We start from the raw sequence: 20,818 nt of genomic DNA, 5'->3' as shown, positions 1-20,818 counted from the left end.
GCTTATGTTTATTGTCGTTAGAAGCTTGCTGCCCATCCATCCACCGATAAATGAAGGCTGTGATTTCCCTCCCATCCCTTCAGCCAAGGATCCTACGAAACCACATTATAACCCTGCCTCCAAGCTGTCTTGCCTAAAGTCTCACAACTACTATGTTTCAAAACAGGATTGGAACCCAATTGCCCTTGGCTTCAATATTCTCAGATTGACCTTCAGGTCTTTTACATAAACCCCCAATGTGTGGCTAGCCTGGAAAACACGATGTAAACCCCACTACAATCCCTTATGTGAAATTCCAGATCCAAAATGCTCTGAAAACTGCAAGGTTTTCCTAAGTTTGTGGTAAACGCATTTGGTGGTAAATCTGACCTAAACTGACAGGAAGATATTTACAGTCTTTATGTACTCCACTTAGTGCGAGTATTCAAACATTTTCCTAGGGAAGTGTTAATGTGTTTGAATACTGTCCTCAGACCTTGCTGTGGGTATACATATATTTTATTTATTTGTTTTCTTTTTCCCTTATTTTTATTCACTTTTTTCGTGGGGGGTGGGGAGGCAGATTCCTGGTGAAAACTGGAAAACGTACTAGACAAATTCTAAAAGATCTGTAACACTGTGGGTATATATTGAGCTAGTATGTAAACAACAGGGCAGTCACACAGGGCCCTACACTTAACAATGACCCTGCACTTGGCTAAAAGCTCTGCTGTGGCATCATGAAATCCTTAATAATTTTTTAACAAGACACCTTGCTTTCCCCACCCCCACCACAGAGCCCTGTAAATTATGTAGCTAGTCCTGAGTATAAGCACTGTAGTACTTTTCTAGAATCAGAAAAGTTATGAGCTCTGAAACACATCTGACCCTAGGGCTTTGGCTAAGGGACCTATGTTACTACACTACCAGTATTACTTCTATTGTTACTAACACCATGGATTGAGTGCCTCCTGTAGGCAAATGATTTCCTAAGGACTTTACACATGTTAGCTATAACCCTGTGAGGTACATATTATGTTATTCATTTTTTTAATTTAGTAAAGTGAGGTTCTGAAAGTTACCCTAAAGTTTTAAGATCACCCAGCTAGTAAATGGCAGAGTTGGAATTCAAACTAAGGTCTGCCTGACTCTAGAACTTGTTTAATATTCTAGGAGGTAGGTGCTTTGGAAGTATTAGGACGAACCATGAGATTGCCAATATCCAATCATTTTACATAGAAAAATGGCGATTTCATGTGGCTCAACTTAATATGAATGACTACTTATAAAATATAACTCTCTCTATTTCATTTATGGGTGGTTTTTTAGTTTGAAACGATGATCAAACTAATCCTTTTGCTAAAATGTAAATAAAAGGTTGCAGTGAAGTCAGAAGAAAAGTTTATGTAGTTCAATTTAAAACAAGTTGCATGTCTCATCCTGTCTCACTAGAGATGACATCACTGCTCCTAAATAGGGAGGATGGATCACATGGGAGAACTTGTTTTTATTGTGATCAGCTGCAGGCGATCAGCAAGATGACCTCATCTGCAGCTGAGGGGATTTGACCTTTGCCCCTTTAGGTATGTGAAGCAGAAAAAAATCCTTCACAGGCTGAGGAATGCAAAACAGACAAGCATCTTCAGCCAGCAGAGTTTATCAAGCATGTGTTCAGTGCAAATGCTCAGACTTGGACATGATGCAAAAGCAATTAAGAGAAAGAACAGTGAGTAGCCTGGGAGTTGGGTGGGTCCTTTGGTGTTTCTCAGTAACACTAGAAAAATATGTTTTTCATTTTCGAATAATAAAAGATAAGAAATGGGCCTTTAAAAAAAATGCTTCTCGTGCTAAGTTACCATAAGCATATGATAGAACTTAAGTTCTTATCATAATCAGTTTCCTGTGAGAATATCTTAGATGTAATCAAGTCAGATCTAACAACTGATCAATTTAACTGGCTAGTTTTAAAAACAAACTCTAAATAAAACATGCTCTTCAGCTGTATTCTTAAATTGAGGCAGTGAAAGTGACAGTTCGACAATAAAAGCCCAGGTTATCCACTCACACATGTCTAGGAATGTGTGGAAAAGTAATAAGTAGCTTATTGTGTATTCTTTCCTCGTCCTGTTTATATCTACTTAACTCCCAGACTGAAAAGCTTACAGTGTTACAGAGTTCCTTCTGTTCAAAAACTCCTTATTAACCAGAAATTGCTTAATATTTTAGGGCTTTGACTTGTATTATTTGATGTAGCACTCATGGGCACCATGATGAGGAGCTCTTAAATCAGCTTAAGAAGGGTGAACTAGTAAGATCAAAAGAGTGTTCCTGTTTCCTGGTGAGTAATTGTTAATCAAAATGTTCCAAATCAAACACCTCGCGAGAAGCAGAGTTTCTGTATTTTACTAGCAACTAATTGGAGAGATGGAAGCCCTCCAAAAGAGTTCTAGAATGCTGAAATATGAAACATAAAAAAAATTTCATCCAGGTTAAAAAGGCAGTTTATTATTCTAATTTTCAGCTGCACAGTTACCCAACTTAAGCCAAGTCTTTTCACATTTCCTGAGTGATTTTTATCTTACTACTGCTTCCCATTTCCCAAGTGGGAAGAAATCTCATTCCCTCAAACTGAGAATCTGAGAAGACCAATTGCTGTAAAAAATGTAAGAAAAATGGCTGATGATTTAGGCAGTTAGTAGTATAATTATTTCTTCTACTTTTATTGTTTTTTTGATACTAGAAGTAGTCATTTTCATGTTTATCCAATATCTTTCTCTTTGAGGTCCAAAGTGAGGGTCAAATTTCACAAAAACTTTATATTTCAGCAATATTTTTGGTGGGTAGATTTTCAAAGAGTTTTGTTTGAGATTTTCAAAGAATTTTGCTTGGTTATCACTCGGTGCACTCAGAAAAATAGTCATTTACAAAAGTAAACATCAAGAGATAGTGAAAAACTTTATGAAAGAAAAGGTATTATATCCTAATGTCTACCACTAGGTGAATGGATAAATAAATTGGGGTTTATCCATACAACACAATTCTATTGAGTATAAAAATAACTCAACTATTGATACACTCAACAGGAATACATCTTGAAATAATTATACTGAGTAAAAAAAATTCCCCAAGACATTTTGTATGACTCCTCCAGTTTATAAAATTCTTCTGAAATGCAAACTAATCTATAGTGACAGAAAGCAAATGAGTGGTTGCTTGAGAACAAAGAGAGGAGGCAGGGATGGACAAGTGGAAGGTATTACAAAGGGGCAAATGAAGCTTTTGTATGTGATGAATGTTTTTATCTTCATCATAGGTAATGAATATGTTTGTTATCTTCATTGTGGTGAAGTTTTTAAGTGTATACATATATCGAAACATATTAAATTGTACCCTTTGTGCAATTTATTGTATGTCAGTTATATTGCAATACAGTTTTCAAATCTTTAAATAAAATTAGGCACGAAAAAAAGGTATTGTAATTTGCCTTAAGTCACAGGTCTAGGTCATGGAGGAACAAGGACTTGTAATTACCTGTCTGAAATTAAAGCCAGCAAGGAGGAAGAAAAGATCATTCTTCCAAATGATAGGTTTGCCAGTTAAAGAGGACTCCTTGACTAAGGAGGTTGCCTACTGATTATGTGAAAGTCAAGAATGTTCCAAGATGGAAGCCTTTTAGAGGAGTGTTACTAGTTTGGATGATTTAATGTGAGGGCCAGCCTTACATTTTGACCAGTTTTTTTTGCAGGGCATCTAAAAACATGATGACCTTGATTAATCAGAGAAAAATAAATATGATTTCATATTTGTTTTGAAACTGGCTTTCCTCAACCAGTTTATGGGTACTTAGTAAGTCTTCAAGGATTATAAAATAAATAGGTACTTGGAATATCTTGAAAAATTTTGGAAGAATTCTTCACATTCTTCTGAACTACTGGAAAAAAAAAAATACACCAGGATGATAATTCCTTAGACCACAGTTTTTCAGTTGCAGCATTATTGACATTTGGAGTTGGATATTTCTTTATTGTCGGTGACACCCTGTCCATTATAGGATGTTTAGCAGCACTCTTGTCCTCTAACCACTAAATGCCCAAAGCACAGTCCTCTTAGCTCTGACAATCAAAAATGTCTCCAGACATTGCCAAAATGTCCCTTGGAGTACAAAACTGCCCCTGATTGAGAACCACTGCATCAGAATCACTGTCACGTTTGAGAAAAATTCAGAAATTGTAAATAAGCAAACAACTAATTTAGAGAAGAAGGGTTGATATCATTACTAACAAAAGAGCTCTTACAAGCCGGTTAAAAACTATACTGCTAGAGAGAGAAACATAAAACAGATAATAACTTCTAATATTTCAAATTAGCTTTCCACTGGTAAAGAGCTTTAAAATTTACATTACTTCTAAGCTGGGTCCTCTTTGCTGCTTAGTGGGTTCGGCAAACATTCTCTAATTTTATTGCCTACCTTATACAGCATTTCAGCCTATAGTTTCAGCTGATCATTTCTCAGCCAATATACATCTGGTAGCATTGGATCTTTCCTTAGCTTTCAAACAATAGTAGCCATTGTCTTTAAACAATGCTTATGGACCATTATGAAATGGCCAGTTGTAATAAATGTATCTTAAACTTTAGTACAGAAAAATTGTATCACACTTGAAATCATCTTGTTTCCATTAATCAAATAAACTCAGGTTTCCATTAATTAAATCAGATGCCATTCTGATTTAAATTAGACAGCAAAAAACCCAGAACTAAAAGAAAAGCTCAATGATATAATCAAGCTATTTGAATGAGTGGTTGTAATAATATTCTCATTCTGTGATTATAACTTATTTAAATATAAAGATTTATTGTGTACATGTATACAATGTAAGCCACATTCAAACATTTGGGAGAGAATAAAAGGGTGTAAATAATGAATAAATTAATTAATTCATGATCTTTTTTCTTAAAATGACAATAGGTAGAAGTTCTGATCCTAAGAAAAAGAAACAATGCAAAGGTTTGGAGAAGGCCTCTAAATCTGGATTCTTCAAAGTAATATTTGTATTCAAGGCCATTGATAAAAGATACATTGTATATGTGATAATTTCAGACCCTTCCACAATGCAGAGAAAGGATTTATTTGCATGCTAATGTATGCCAAAGGATAAGTAATTCCTCCCCTTCTTCTCCTGCTAAATACTGGTCACAAAGCTTAGATTCAATGTCAAATAAATCTGAAAGCTGGTACTCGAAGTCACTGCTGGGGAAGAGAAAAGCTTTATGCCTGTAGCTGGGCCCATGGACAAAGCCAAGGATTCAGTAAAGTACTGGGGCTTACATTCCAGCTGTGTAATCATCTCCCTCTGTGACCTCGGACAAATGATTATGCTTCCACATTCTTATTTCTTCATCTGTAAAAAATGACAAGAAAAGTTTGGAAGGGGAGATCTCAGTGTTCATACTCAAACTATAGATCAAATTGTTATAATTAAAACCACAACATAACCCAGTTCTACAAACCTATAGCAGATGCCGTAATATTATATCATTTGTCAGTAAAAATCTGCTTCTATTCCATCTGATACAGACACAAAGGTGATGTATTCTTTAACAGGCAAAATAAATTCCAGTAGAGAATACTACTGGCATTGTTCTTTCCTTGCATTCAGCTCATTAAAAACAGAATGATCGTGTGGGAACCTTGAAAAAATGACTGAATATACTAAGTGAAACACTTCTTTAAGAGTACATAATTTTAATTTTAATCAAAATCCCAATTTTACTTTTAATATTAGCCTTCATCAAGAATGTGAAAAAACTAAACCAAGAAAACTTACTTTGTTTATTCCTTTAGTTTAATAAGAGCAAATTGTCACTAGTCTTAGTTCTATGAACAACAAGATATGTGACTTAGACAGATATGGCTAATTTATAGAAAAGAATATTGTATATAATCATTATGCATTTATATTTAAGAGCCTTTACAGTAACATTGAGGGTAACTATAATATCAAGTAAAAAATTATTTAGAAGAGTTTTCACATTTTTAATCACTTAGGAAAGTATTCACAGAATACTAAGTGAACAGACAAAAAAAGAAGTAAAACTTATATGTATAATATAATATCAACTACCAAAAAATGCCAGGGGTAGTAGAATAATCTACCAAAATGTTAGCAATAGTGGTCTTATTTAATGTGGTGAAATTGTAAATGATATTTTTCTCTTCTTTCAACTTTTCTCTTTATTCTTTAACACCTATATATTATTTTATAATCAGAAAATAATAAACTATTCATGAAAGAAAATATAACTCCCAGGCAATGAGAACTTCAGCTTCCATCTGTTAATTTCTGCAAACAGTAGTATCCATTATTACTGAGAATGCTCAGATAATCTTACACACCAATGACATTTCAGAATCAAAGGATTAGTTATATCCCATGCTATACAAAAAAAATTGATTCCCCGTTATTACTTACTTCCTCTGCTCATTACTGCAGCCAGAGATCAGGGTTGGCAGTGAGGGAATAATTTTCCTTGACTTGGACCAGGAAGCCTTCAATTCCAGGGGATGAGATGACAATGCAAAGGAGTAACACAACTGGGGAATATCTTATTGATGAAGCCACAAAATAGCTTTCTAAATGACCAGAAGTCGTGCCTAGCAAATGTATCAGCAAATCTCTGTGGCTTCATTACCCAAACTTCTTCCTCTAGGACACCTACTTCTCCCACAGAAGAGTCATGAGCAGTTAGTGTCAACTCAAGAGCAGCCACAACTGCCCACATGCTCCCAAGAGCTTCTGGTGTCTTTCTAAAATATACACACAGCTCTTTCTGGGTATAATAAGTATGACTCATTTGTTCACTTATTCCGTATTTATTGAGCACCAAGTATGTGTCAAGCCCGGGAGATGAAAATATCTCCTCATTTAAAACAGGTAAGTCAAGCATTTTGAGGTTATAATTTGAAGTTTGCCTCAAGGTATTATAGAAAAAGTTTGCATTTTAGAGTAAGGTAAACTTGCGCTTGAACCCCAACAGGAAAATAATGTTTATGGTTGAACTTGGATAATTTACTTAGCCTTTCTGAACTTTGATTAATATTCTATAATGGGGCTAGTTATACTAATATTATTTTAACTATCTGGTACACAATTGTGATTCTCAATAAATAATTTTTCTTTCTTAGTAACATGTTTATTAACAATTAAACATAAGAGAGGCATATTCTGGAAAAAAATCATTACTACTTAAGAAGCATGTAGAAAAATAGAATAATCAATACATATAATTGGAGCAGTATGTCCCTGAGGCACCTTGATGGAGAATAGCCCATTAGTCCCTCGATAATTTGAAATAAACTGAAATCTTTCTAGACATTTTAAATGTTTTAACTATTTCTGACAGAAGCACTAATTTTAACATAGAAGCTCTTCAAGTAAGTTGCTAACTGTAAAGTACCCTATTAAAACCATCTCTTTCTGATCTACCCAAACTAAGGAAAAAAGAGAGAGAAACATACTGTTAAATTTTGGCTAAAGCCAAAGTCAAATGCTTCAGAAAAAAGGTAACCAGCTCCTCTACTTGGACCAGACTCATCAAGAAAACAAGTGAGAAAAGTCGCTTTGTATCCCCATTCATTATTTTCTAGATAGTGGGAAATAACAAAAGTGTTCCTGAATGAAAATAGAAGGGAAACATTCTAAACAAGAGTGCCCAGGGTCAATCAAATGTTATTTTGTTTTTGCTGAGAGGGAGGATATGTAGAGGAATCATGTGGGAATGAGGCTGAGGGAAAGGTGGGATGGCATTGGGAGAGGTTGTAGATTCCAACCTGAAGTATTGGTATGTATGTCATCATCATTTCATTTAAATTTCATAACATCTACATGAACTAAGCATTTTGGAGATGAGGAAACTAATTCCCATTAAGAGATTTGGCCAAGGTCACACAGCAAGAAAGGGGAGGACAGGATTGAAACCCAATTTCCTGATTCCTAGGTCAGAGTTGACTGCATGCTTCCTAATAGACCCCTTAACAATGACCTAAACTCAAAATTTGGAAGACTGGAATAAGGAAATCTGCTAATATTGGTTACATTGTTTCATAACCTTATCCCATAGCATGTAAGATGACAAATTTGTTTTGGTAGCGTCCTTAGAATTCATATAAACAATAGGTGTCAAGAAAGTATCATAATGAAATAGAGACAGAAATCACATATGGGTACTAATTATTAAAAAATCACTTAGAATGTAAGTAAATCATCAAGATTTTCCTTTCTAGAGAAATGACCTAATAGAGGAAAAAACATGTTTGTCTTTCCTCGGATGGTTTCCCACAATTTCAAAAGGATTGTTTTGCTTTTGACATATTTTCTCCCATGACATTCATTGATCTTCAGATTAACTAAAATGTGTGAAGTCCCTGTTTGCTGAGAGCAAAAGAGAACTACAACTGTTCATAGCCCTTCACCTGCTCTCTTCAAGCTATGATAGGATTCGGAGCAAAGAAATATCTGCCAAGACTTGAAAATGCCATCTCCATGTTCTTGCATACGCTGTTCCAGAAGAGGCAGGCCCTTACTCCTCCTGACCTCTACAACCTTCCTTTACCCATAAATAGAATTACTGGATCCCCATTTGCAAACTCCATCTCTTATACCCCATCTCTAAGACCAATTCTGACATTTGGCAGAAAAGATGTAAATCACGTTGATTGCTATTCTAGCATTCATCATCCTGTGACTCTCGCTCCTAGACAGGTCTTGAACTTGTATCCCAGTCTCTAATTGTGAGCAATTAAAGGACAGCAACTATATCTTATTTTATTTTATGCCCTAGAATCTAATATATTGGTGGCATACACATAGACAATAAATGTTTGCTGATTGACCGACTGACTGACTGACTGGTGGAATGGAGCTTCTGCCCTGTTGGTAAAACCCAGTTGACACCTGTTTGGTAACTCAACCCCTGTTCTACTCTCTGTGTTTAAGTTCTTGCTTTGGTTACCCTCTTACCAGTCTAGCCCGTCTGGGATGTAGGACCATGTCTTACACCTGGAAATGTACTTCACAGGATATGATTCCTTTCCCTGAGCTCCTACTGATAAATTTTTGACAATGGTAGAATTTACCTTGCTTTTTGAATCTCCACACATCATTTCTCCCCAGCTTCACCACAGCCCTGACATACTGACTTGCTTTAATACTGCATCACTCTGGGTAGGTTATGTTTGTTTAGGCTCTCACATTGGTGAGTATAATATATACTACTAGATGTCTTCTGCTAATCTATTTTTCTGGTGGTACATGGATCACTTGTTTTTATAAAAAGTAATTCACATCTTACCACAGACTTACTTCATTAATCTATAAAATCTGTTACTATCCAAATTATATCATGGTTCCATGAAGTAATCTGTCAATTGCCAAAAAAAAGAGAGATGAGATAGGTAAAATAAATAAATTTATTGACCCACAGAGAATAATTAAGTCACTTTGAAACTCCTCATTATCCTTAACAAAATAGGATATGTATATTTGTGTGTGTTTGTGTGTCTATGTGTGTGTGTATTTAATTTTTGAGTAAGTTAAGCAACTGTCTCTGACCTCTGTTTTCTTTCTATTGAAACAATAGGTCTGTAAACACATTAATGCAGATTGAAAGTTTTCATCTTAAGCTCCTGCTTCATCTTATTTCTCAAAGAGTTGAACAACCTAACAAGCTGAAGCAAATCATACTCTGGAGAGCTACATTATTTTAATTCACTAATGATTCCATTTTAAGGCATCTGGAGAACCAAGAGTCTTGTCCATGACAATTTAAACCTCACATCCAAGACAACACCCCAACCAAAAAAAAAAAAAAAACCTATGCCAGCTCATGGTCTAAAAAAACCCACAGAGACCTAGAGAAGACCCCTCAAATTTGGAAAAATCAGAGGAGTTTGTTGTCTTCACAAAATAATTGATGGCGTTGTCATCAGTTTTTCAAAATTATCTCTGAGCCACTAAGCAATGAATTGTTTAAGAGCATTTTCACTTTGTAAGAGGAAGGATGACTCATGGTTTCAAAGACAACTTGGTGCCAAGTTGAGGCAGGGTGGTGATCCCATTTTATCTACCTCAATGCACTTAAACCTTAAACCGATTGTTTAAAAAATACGCGTAATTTTTCACAAAGATTCACATTAGCAGAGGGATCATGAGGTCGTGTTTGTTCATCTAACACCACATCCTGCCTCCAGTAATGGCTAGAGAATTCCTCAGAGGAAAGTGTGATGTTCATTTCGTAATATTTCTTGTTAGCAATGAGATGAAACACTCAAGTGAAAGTATTTTCTTTCAATATTTCTTCACTACATGAGAAAATATAAGATACTAAATTTAATGTTTAAGGACAAAAAAGATATTAGGTCAATTTTCTTCAGTCCAACTCCAAGATCTAGTTAGGTCACTAAATGTTAGAAATGAGTAATTTTAATAATGACTTTGATTTAAAGTTCAGAGGAAGTAAACTTTTAAGTTCATATGCAATTATGGTAGAATATGATAATTATATTCAAATTGATCTCCATAGCTGATTTCTATAGAAAGTCACAAGAAGAATCAGGGAGAAGGGATGTAAGACCCCCTGGCCGGGCGCGGTGGCTCACGCCTGTAATGGGAGCGCTTTGGGAGTCCGAGGCGGGTGGATCACGAGGTCAGGAGATCGAGACCATCCTGGCTAACACTGTGAAACCCCGTCTCTACTAAAAAATAAAAAAAAATTAGCCAGGCGTGGTGGCGGGCGCCCGTAGTCCCAGCTACTCGGGAGGCTGAGGCAGGAGAATGGCGTGAACCGGGAGGCGGAGCTTGCAGTGAGCCAAGACTGCACCACTGCACTCCAGCCTGGGTGACAGAGCAAGACTGAGTCTCAAAAAAAAAAACAAACAAACCCGGAAGCATGCCAACATATGAAATCCCAAGTCAAACCACGCACTTGACTCTCTCAAGTCACCCGCTTTGCCCTCTTCCAAGTGTATTTTACTTCCTTTCATTCGTGCTCTAAAGCTTTTAAATAAATGTTCACTCCTCCTCTAAGAAAATCATAAGAGGGAAAGGTGAGTCCTCTGAACTGAATATCTGTGTCCCCCACCGAAACTCATGTTGAACCCCTACCCTCCAATGTGATAATATTTGGAGGTGAGGCCTTTGGAAGGTAATTAGGTTTAGATGAGGTCTTGAAGGTGAGACCCACATGATGAGATTATTTTCCTTATAAGAAGACAGAGGGACAAGAGCTCACTCTATCTCTGCCATGTGAGGACACAGAAAGAAGGCAACTATCTGCATGCTAGGAAGTGGTCCTCACCAGAACCCAACCACTTGGGCACCCTGATCTCAGACATCCAGCCTCCAGAACTGTGAGAAATTGTTCTTGTTTAAGCCACTAGTCTATGGTATTTTGTTACAGCAGCCCAGGCTGACTAAAACAATGGGTATAATTCAGTACTCAATTGACTACTTATAATTACCGTAAGCCTTCCTTCTGGAGTAGATCAGATCTTTTTCTCAGAGGTGGGGAAGGGAAAAAGCCCATTTTGTTTTTTGTCTGTGAGTGCAAAGTGTCCAACCCTGGACTGAGTTTAGGGAAATATTCTGAAGCACTTAGTTTGGCTGCTAATGACCCACAATGCACAGGAACTAAACAACCACAATCTATAATGCTTTGACTCTGCACAGATTTTCCAACAGTATTGTATTACTATACGTTGTTAAATACCTCATATTAGTCATTCGGAGCAGCAGAATTTTTTTTTTTTAAGTTCTGGAGTACATGTGCAGGATGTGCAAGTTTGCTACATAGGTAAACGTGTGCCACGGTGGTTTGCTGCACCTATCAACCCATCACTTAGGTATTAAGCCCAACATGCATTAGCTATTTTTCCTAATGCACCCCTCCCTCTGATTCCATCCTCCCAACAGGCCCCAGTGTGTGTTGTTCCCTTCCCTGTGTCCACGTGTTCTCATTGTTCAGTTCCCACTTATGAGATTAAATGGTGTTTGGTTTTCTGCTCCTGCATTACTTTGCTAAAGATAATGGATTTCAGCTCCATCCATGTCCCTGCAAAGAACATGATCTCATTCCCTTTTATGGCTGCATAGTATTCCGTGGTGTATATGCACCACATTTTCTTTATCCAGTCTATCATTGTTGGGCATTTGGGTTGATTCCATATCTTTGCTATTGTGAATAGTCCTGCAGTGAATATACATGTGCATGTATCTTTGTAATAGAATGATTTCTATTCCTTCAGGTATATACCCAGTAATTGGATTGCTGGGTCAAACAGTATTTCTGGTTCTAGATCTTTGAGGAATCACCATACCATCTTCCACAATGGTTGAACTAGTTTACATTCCCACCAACTGTGTAAAAGTGTTCCTATTTCTCCACAGCCTCACCAGCATCTGTGGTTTCTTGACTTTTTAATAATCACCATTCCGACCGGTGTGAGATGGTATCTCATTGTGGTTTTAATTTGCATTTCTCTAATGACAGTGATGTTGAACTTTTTTTCATATGTTTGTTGGGAGCATGAATGTCTTCTTTTGAGAAGTGCCCGTTCATGTCCTTTGCCCAGTTTTTAGTGGGGTGGTTTTTTTTCTTGTAAATTTGTTTAAGTTCCTTGTAGATTCTGGATATTAGATCTTTGTTAGATGGATAGATTGCAAAAATCTTCTCCCACTCTGTAGGTTGCCTGTTCTCTCTGATGATAGTTTCTTTTGCTGTGCAGAGAAGCTCTTTAGTTTAATTAGAACCCATTTGTCAATTTTTGCTTTGGTTGCAATTGCTTTTGGCAATGTCATCATGATATCTTTGCCCATGCCTATGTCCTTAATGGTATTGCCTAGATTTTCTTCTAGGGTTTTTACAGTTTTGGGTTTTACATGTAAGTCTTTAATCCATCTTGAGTTAATTTTTGTATAAGGTGTAAGGAAGGAGTCCAGTTTCAATTTTCTGCATATGGCTAGCCAGTTCTCCCAGAACCATTTGTTAAATAGAAAATCCTTTCCTCATTGCTTGTTTTTAGCAGAATTTTAAAATTATATTTAATGTGATTGATCCTTGGCCTTTGCCCTTGAAAACTGAGCTAACATTTACACTGGCTTCCTATTTGTAATTATGAGATCAGAGGCAACTCACTGACGAATAGTTAGTAGTCCAGTCCCTCTCCAAAGAAGATGGTTTAAAGTGCTGAACAAACATGACACCAATATCTCTCAACTTCTATGGGAACAGGAAATGACTGGGTAAAAGGTTCTCTAAAGACAGAGACAAAAAGGTGGGTCAAGGACTTGATTTTTTTCTGTATCCCACCCTTTTATTTGTTGTTCCAAAAGAAAAGCCTGTAACAACTGGGAGAACAAATTAGGATAAGAGATGATTAAAAGGCTGAACTTAATTAAAAGAGTGGACTTTTGAGAAAATAATAAAAGCTCTGGTTTAATGACAGCAGAATAGTCATATGTATTGAGAAGGGGAATATAAATCAAAAAAAGAAAAAAAATCATGCATAAGATATAACAAAAAAGGATGAGATTTATCCATAATAATAGTTAAATTAGTGAACTTTGCTACATGCCATTTAGGTACTGCCATTTGAAATCCTCAGAATAACCTCCAGAGGTAGATGCTATGGTTTAAATCTGTTGCCTCCAAAATTCAGGTGTTGCCAATGTGACAATATCAGAAGGTGGAGCCTAAACCTTAAACAGGTGCTTTAAGATTAGGCCATGAGGGTTCCTTCCTTGTGAATGGGATTAGATGTCCTTATAAAACGGTCTGACTTGGGGAGTTCATCCTTCTATTAGCCTTCTGCCTTTCATCATGTGAGGACACAGCAAGAAGGCTCTCATCAAATGCCAGCACCTTGATCTTGGACTTCCCAGCTTCTAAAACTGTGAGAAATACATTTCTGTTCTTATCAATTAACCAGTTCTTGACCAGATCTTGGGCAAGTTACATAACCTCTCTGAGCCTCATCTTTCTCCATGGTAAAATAAAGATAACAGTAATTTATATACTAAGGGATTATTTTGAGGATTAAGTGGGCTGCTTTTGCTAAAGTGTTTAAAATGGTGACTAGTCCATAATAAGTATTAAAATGTTTTAGTTAATTAAATTGTAAAAATCCACATAGGTTAAGGCAAAAAAGTTTAAAACTTCAGTATGACTTGACTACTTATTGCTTTACAATCAATAGTGACATTACATGTAGCCCATATTTGCCCTCTGCTAATTATTTTGTTAAAAAGTCAACCTAGGACAGGCGCGGTGGCTCACGCCTGTAATCCCAGCACTTTGGGAGGCCGAGACGGGCAGATCATGAGGTCAGGAGATCCAGACCAACCTGGCTAACGCGGTGAAACCCCGTCTCTACTAAAAATACAAAAAATCAGCCAGGCGTGGTGGCGGGCGCCTGTAGTCCCAGCCACTCGGGAGGCTGAGGCAGGAGAATGGCGTGAACCCGGGAGGTGGAGCTTGAAGTGAGCTGAGATAGCGCCACTGCACTCCAGCCTGGGCGACAGAGCAAGACTCCGTCTCAAAAAAACAAAAAAAAGAAAAAATCTGTTCTGCGAAAGGAATTAAATATGGCCCTTAGCACTCAGTATTTTTCTTCCCTTTAACAGCACTTCCTTCTTTGCTACCTCTATTTTCAGCCTGGTTCTGCCTGTGTGGTGGTTTCCAGTACCTGCAGACCTCCTTCATCATCCTACAGCTAAAAATCACAGTGAAAAACTTATTACCCACATGTACAACTAAGTTTCAGAAGAATTCTCATTGGCCTAAATTGGGTCACATGATAATCCCTGAACCAATCACTGTGACCAGTGAATAGGATGTGTTGATTGGTCAGGCTTGGGTCACACAGCCAAGGGCGACGAGAGTCCACCCCAGCCATACCACATAAACTGTGAAAGATTATATCTTAAGGAAAATGAAGGTGCTGTTAGGAGAAGATGGGGTAACCAAGGCTAGAGAGACAAGACAATAAATCTTTGCTATAATGACCAATAATATTTTTGTGCCACAAAAAAAATTTTACTGGGAAATAGAAAAGTTTGGTTTCATACTTTGAAAGATAATGACAGACTCTCATTCCAAGGTTAAAAAACGCTAATAATTTTGTTCCTATGGAGTTCTCCTTCTCCTAAAGTATGTATTATAGTTTTCTTTCCTGTTAAGAGAAGATTCTTTTCATAAACAGAGCAATTTTAATATATATTTTTAAAATTTTTGTTTTGTTAACCATTTGGAGAGCTTATTTGGAAATTCCATTAACTTTGTTCCTTTTAGTTCTCTTATAAAGAAAAGTGAAATAATGAACACATACTCAAAGAAACAGAGAATGACGGACTTGTTGAAAGTACAGTGAAACTAACCTCCCTCTCTTTCTCTGTGTGTGTGTGTGTGTGTGTGTGTGTGTGTTTAATTTTTCCATGATGACTCCTGGGAAAGAACCTCTGGGATTTATATTCCCGTCCAATCCTTCCCTCCCCAGAGTGAGATCATAGCTCATTCGGTCCTTTTGTATTTTCTTTACATTGCCCTTCAAAACACATTTAATAATGCATCCAGAAAAACTAAAATTAGGGTAACTAGATGAAAATTTATGTCAAAATTCATATTGGAGAACTGCTGCTTTTTATCTTCTTAAAATCAGAAGGAACCATTATTAAAAGCCAGTTTTAGTTTAATTTCTTAAAATCTTAGTACATATACTTAATCAGAAGCCCGAGATAAAAGTGGTATCTGGAAACTCCCGATATTCTATTCTGTGGTTAATTTTGTCATGCTATGTTATCTAGGAATTTTTCTGTGCTCCTATAAAGTGCCACTCATCACATTTTAAAGTGTTTATCTTTTATGGTTGCTTACTTCATCCTTTTCCTAAGTTGCTGAAATGATTTTTCTAAAGAATTACTTTAGATAAAATTTGGCATTTGCCTTACTCAAAAAAATGTAGGCCATTTTATAAGGCATGGTGAATTCTTCACAGCACAAAACTGACATTACATATTAGCTTTGTGTAACGTTAACCTTAGGGACCATGAAGTGTACTAAGTATTAATTTGCCCATATTTCCCTGGCTACCTACTGAGCATGAATTCCCCCATGTGCACACTCTGTGGGCTGCCCTTCTACTGACTTCCTCTACATCTTATTCTCTAGTGAGATGTAAGAATTTTTTAGCTCAGAGGTGTCAGTCCCCTGACTCTGACATGTGTGTGTTGTAACCCCTGCCATACATCATTCCACAGACAGGGTATAACAAACTGATATTTTTATGAATAGAGGAAAAAACCTCATATACAAAGTCCCCAAACCTCATTCAATTATGCGGGTGATTCAACCAAGCCCAATCTCTAAGTTCACATCTTGCAAAAAAAAGGCCCATTATCTTTATGTTAGAGGACATTATGACTAAATATCATGCTCATCAATGATTATGCTCCTCTGATATGTCAAGAACCTCTGTCTCATATCCATTAGGAAATGTCTCATCTAGTAAATCACCCTAACTTCCTGGGAAGATGAAAGGATCAAAGTAGGAATAATAGTTTGTACGATTCATTGGCATGTAATTTAGAGAAGGTATATTGTTAGGATAATCATTTTTAGTGTGTTGGAAATCTTGCCTCACTTCTTCAAATTTCTTATTCTGAAATTGAAGTCCTTAGATCACTAGTAAGTTCTTCAACAGAGACTTAAAAATAATGGTGACATTTTCAAAAATTCTATTGCCATGTTCTCAAAGCACTTTTATTTGCAATAAAGGACTAAAATGTGAAAGGTCATTCTAATGTATTCTTTTTTTAAATGAAGCATCAATCAAATGGAGATTTTATTTTTATTTTTATTATTTATTTATTTATTTATTTATTTATTTATTTATTTATTTTTGAGACGGAGTCTCACTCTGTCACCCAGGCTAGAGTACAGTGGCGTGATCTCAGCTCACTGCAACCTCCGTCCCACCCAGGTTCAAGCTATTCTTCTGCCTTAGCCTCCCCGGTAGCTGGGACTACAGATGCGCACCACCACGCCGGGCTAATTCTTGTATTTTTAGTAGAGAGGGGGTTTCACCATATTGGCCAGGCTGGTCTCAAACTGCTGACTTCATGATCTGCCCGCCTCAGCCTCCCAAAGTGCTGGGATTACAGGCGTGAGCCAGCATGCCTGGCGGAGATTTGATTTTTTATCACCATACAATTAATAACTTGGGTGCTACTATGAAAACAAGCAATGTCTTTGAGTTTGCTAATAAATCTCAGTAATAAGTTTTATGCAAAGGCAACTAAAAAAATGGGAGTGTATGAATGCTGTAGGAAGTGAAGAGGAAAGAAATGAGAGGAAAATGAAGGGAAGGGAAAGGAGGAAATGGCAGTACGAAGATGTAGATGTAGCCTACATAAAATATCCTTGACAGGTTAAATAAGCAACTGTTCACAAAGGGAGTAAGTGCCTGACCCATCTACACAGAAAATGTGACAGAGTTCTCAGACCTCTGGATAGATGTGAGGAGCATTTTTCAGTTTAGACTAAAGGTAGATGTTTCTCTAGTACATTATAGTTAATGTACTAGTGAATATATGCATGTATAAAAAACACATGCCTACATATATTACCTAGCTCTATCCATTGACAGACTGGATACAATAACACTTCAAAACCAGTGAGCATACCGGTGCCAGATCTTGATTTCTAAAAACAATTCTTCACTAAAAGGAACCAGGGCTCCTCTCTAAGTATTATAAAACCTTCCCATTGCCGTAATTCGAAACAAAAAACAGTCATACCTACTTACCTTCCTTCCTGAATAACTCAATTCAGAAACCATTAGGTGGGGTCTTAGTGAGCTACTAGTACATATAGGGTAGAAGGGAAGAGAGACTACAGTGGTCTACCACTGGGTAAGAGCCCCCACGAAGGGGTAGCAGTAGCTGAGCATAGGACCAGGAGATTAAGAATACAGGTTGAGGCCAGGTGCGGTGGCTCACGCCTGTAATCCCAGCACTTTGAGAGGTTGAGGTGGGTGGATCACGAGGTCAGGAGATCGAGACCATCTTGGCTAACACAGCGAAATGCCGCTGTCTCTACTAAAAATACAAAAAATCAGCCAGGCATGGTGGCGGGCGCTTGTAGTCGCAGCTACTCAGGAGGCTGAGGCAGGAGAATGGCATGAACCCAGGAGGCAGAGCTTGCAGTGAGCCAAGATCGTGCCACTGCACTCCAGCCTGGGTGACAGAGTGAGACTCCATCTCAAAAAATAAATAAATAAATAAGAATACAGGTTGAGCACCCCAAATCCGAAAGTAAGAAATCTAAAATCCTCCAAAATTCTAAAGTTTTTAGTGTCAACATGATGCTCAAAAGAAATGCTCATTAGAGGATTTCAGATTTTGAATTTTCAGACTTCAGATGCTCACCTAGTAAGTATAATGCAAATATTTCACAATCCAAAAAAATCTGAAATCTGAAACACTTCTGGTCCCAGGCATTTTGAATAAGAGATACTCAATCTGTATATGAGCATAATGGGAACCAGCTTTCTCATTGTCATGAAAAAAGCAAAAACTGGAATGAATCCTGTGGTGTTGGATTGGATTTCAAGGTATTGATATGAACTCATAGTTTTTATCAATTGATAGATAAGTGCATAGATTGAATGATATCAAAATAGAGATAAAGAAATAAATATAGATATTGTGGTATCCTGTCTCTAAAATGGTCCCCAATTTTTCTTGCCTCAAGGTATTCAGACTTCTGTGTAGACACCTCCCATACTAAACAGGGTCGACCTGTGTAAGCAATAGTATACTGTGAAAATGACAAAGTGAGACTTTGAGACCAGGCCATAAAAGACATTCTGGCTTCTTCCTGGCTATCCCTCTGGGGGGAAACCAGACACCATTTTATGAGACACTCAAGCAGCTCTATGGAGAGGTCAATGACATGAGGAAATGAGGCCTCTAGCCAATAACCAGCCCTAACTCTTCGGACGTGTGAGTGAGCCACCTTGAACATGGATCCCCCAGCCTCAGTCAAGCCTTAGGCCACATCTTGACTGAAACTTTACGAGAGTCGTGGAGCCAGAACCATGCCCTCTGAATTCTGCATAAAACTGCGAAGTAATTAATGTCCATTGTTTTAAGCACTAAGTTTTGAGGTAGTTCTTTTTGTACCTCAAAAAAAAAATTTTGGACCTCAAAAAAAATAGTTAATGTACTAGTGAATATATGCATGTATAAAAAACACATGCCTACATATATTACCTAGCTCTATCCATTGACAGACTGGATACAATAACACTTCAAAACCAGTGAGCATACCGGTGCCAGATCTTGATTTCTAAAAACAATTCTTCACTAAAAGGAACCAGGGCTCCTCAAAGAAATGGCCAACTTCAGGGTGAGAGCAGGAAAAATTAAAGATGAGCCTGAATGTTTTATTTAATATATCAAGGAAATGGTCAAACAATTATGGAAGCCAGTTTGGAATAGCTCCCACTGGTGAATCTGGGACAATCCAAGCCTCAGAATGAATAATAACCTACTGAATGAAACAGGAATTTATACCTCCATACTGATATGAATAAATAAGTAAAAAATAAATTGGAAGGAATAAATTATTGCAGTAGAATGCCAACTAATAAATTCAGAAGAAATGGTAAAATTAGAAGATAACTGGCTGGCAACCATCATAGTAATAATTAATTCAGCCAAAAAATGTCAACAGATACTAAAATTACCAAATGTAAGTTTGATGAGAAATGAAATATTACATAGGCTCAACTATTCACAAAATGCTTATTAAATATAAGGAAGAAAAGAGTGACTGTACAGTGGAGAAATCTGGCAGACACCACCTAAACAAATTATTAAAGTTAACATCATCAGTAATGGGACAAATTGAAAGCATGTGCCATCTAATTGGATGTAATAAGAAGAACACAAAATCCTTACTGTGGTATTCTAGCCCTAGGAGAAGCACAACTTGAATCTAATAATAAGGAAACATTCGATAAATCAGATTTGGTGACTAACGTGATAAAAAGTCCAGGTCATGAAAGTGAAAAGAGACTGAGAAACTGCTCCTGATAAAGGAGACAATAGAAACACAACAGCTGACTGTAACATGTGATCTTGGACTAAATTATTTTTAAGGAAATTATTGGGATAATTGGCAAAAAGTTGAATGATATTTGTGATTTAGGTAATAATAGTGAATCCTTCTTAATTTCCTGATTTGACAATGTTACTGTGGTTATACAAAAACTACTTATTTGTACAAAATATTCACTAAGGTATTTGAAGTTATGGGGCTTCTTACCAACAACTTAGCTCAAATTGTTCAGGATCAAAAAGCTCTTAAATCTAGCCTTGCTAATTCTTTGTAGGTTTTTTATTATTTTAAAATAAAAGGAAAAAAGAAACATTACAGATGTGAAAATTACAGCACTCATTTGGCAGAGAACATAAAGGCAGAGAACACAAAGACACATCATGCTAAATAGAAACAATACACAGAAAGGGCATGCATAGCAGACATCATACCCATAAAGTGCCAACAACAGCAGCAACAATGAAAGAGAAAGTAGAAACATGGAGAGTAGATCCAAACGGAGACATCCACTGAATTACTTACCATCCCAAGAGAAAACAGATGGTGTAGTTCAAAATAGAATAATTTCATGAGGGTTTATTTACAAAGAGACTATTTGCAAAGATGTGGATTATGGGAACCATACATCCAAGGATTAGTAATAGCTTAATACCTAAGCTATTAA

At 36.9% G+C, this 20,818-nt stretch overlaps 1 non-coding gene across 1 annotated transcript; it reads right to left on the bottom strand.

Moving 5' to 3' along the window:
* Positions 1–554: 554 nt before the first annotated feature.
* On the bottom strand, positions 555–619 carry LOC129471744 (U7 small nuclear RNA). The gene has a single exon (XR_008653707.1). It is a non-coding gene; the product is annotated as a U7 small nuclear RNA (small nuclear RNA).
* Positions 620–20,818: the final 20,199 nt, after the last annotated feature.

Source organism: Symphalangus syndactylus, chromosome 21, assembly GCF_028878055.3.
Source record: "Symphalangus syndactylus isolate Jambi chromosome 21, NHGRI_mSymSyn1-v2.1_pri, whole genome shotgun sequence".
NCBI classification, from domain to species: Eukaryota; Metazoa; Chordata; class Mammalia; order Primates; family Hylobatidae; genus Symphalangus; species Symphalangus syndactylus.
The sequence above is the reverse complement of the archived record's forward strand: the minus strand, read 5'-3'. Positions and strand labels throughout refer to the sequence as shown.